Here is a 575-nt window from a genome sequence, read left to right as displayed (position 1 = left end):
AAGTACTTAAGGATATTCTTGATAGCTATCCAATATTCCAAACCTGGATTGGATTGATACCTGCTAGTCAAACTAATAAAGATATGCGATATCCGCCTAGTACACAACATTGCATACATTAAACTTCCAATAGCCGAAGCATATGGAATCTTGGCCATCTTATCTTTTTCTTTAGGTGTCTTTGGAGACATCTCTCTAGAAAGATGGATACCATGTCTCATTGGTAACAATTCTCTCTTGGAATCAAGCATGTTAAACCTCTTTAACACCTTTTCCAAGTGCAGACTTTGGGATAAACCAATTATTCTTTTCGCTTTATCTCTATAGATGCGAATCCCAAGAATATAGGTTGCCTCCCCTAATTCTTTCATGGAGAATATATTTGACAACCATACCTTTACAGTTGTCAACATACCTGTGTCATTACCCATTAACAGTATATCATCCACCTATAAGACAAGGAAAGTGATAGCACTGTCACTAGCCTTCTTATATACACATGGCTCATCCTCTTTTTTGATAAAACCAAAGGATTTAATGGCTTCATCAAAATGGATGTCCTAACTCCTTGAAGC

This window comes from Hevea brasiliensis, unplaced genomic scaffold, assembly GCF_030052815.1.
Source record: "Hevea brasiliensis isolate MT/VB/25A 57/8 unplaced genomic scaffold, ASM3005281v1 Scaf177, whole genome shotgun sequence".
Taxonomy (NCBI): Eukaryota; Viridiplantae; Streptophyta; class Magnoliopsida; order Malpighiales; family Euphorbiaceae; genus Hevea; species Hevea brasiliensis.
This window is presented reverse-complemented; position numbering follows the sequence as displayed.